This window comes from Ailuropoda melanoleuca, chromosome 1 (assembly GCF_002007445.2).
Source record: "Ailuropoda melanoleuca isolate Jingjing chromosome 1, ASM200744v2, whole genome shotgun sequence".
In the NCBI taxonomy this organism is placed as follows: Eukaryota; Metazoa; Chordata; class Mammalia; order Carnivora; family Ursidae; genus Ailuropoda; species Ailuropoda melanoleuca.
In genome coordinates, this window is record NC_048218.1 from 191,147,956 (window position 1) to 191,148,553 (window position 598).

The following is a 598-nucleotide window of genomic DNA, read 5'->3' on the forward strand; positions in this document are numbered from 1 at the left end:
CCCCGCGCGGAGCCCGCCCCGCCTGACGCGCCCCTGACGCACCGGAGCCCGCGGGGGCGGCGGGACCCGCCCCGGCCCGCAGGACACCCCCTCGGAACGCGGGGCCCACCGGGCTAAGTCATTTTTAACAGCCTAAGAAATTATCTTGTCTTCGCTTTCTTGCCTCTGCTGGTGAGCCAGGTAATTTTAATAAAGAGAAAACTCCCCGATCGTAACTTCTGGGCAGCCTGCCGGCTTCGCTCCCCGCGCCCCCCCCCCGCCCGCGCCCGCTGGTCCTCCGCCAGCTGGGTGTCCGGCGGAGTCCGAGAAACTTTTTTTTTTAAGGAAAAAAAATGCTAATACCTGATATGTCTTTCGATTCATAATTACGGTTGTTAGTTAAGCGAGCTGGAATTACATTGCATTTCTGTCCACCGCTGTCAGACCAAATTTAAAATATCCCCAAGTCTGCATCAAAAAAAGTTTTCTCATTTAACAGTTCCACTGTTAATCCGGAGTCGGTACCAGTTCCCTAAATAGATCCACTACGTAGCCATTAATTAATAGCGTTTTGAACCAGAAACATTTCTAACCTTGAAAAAGCAAAGAATCCTCTCAT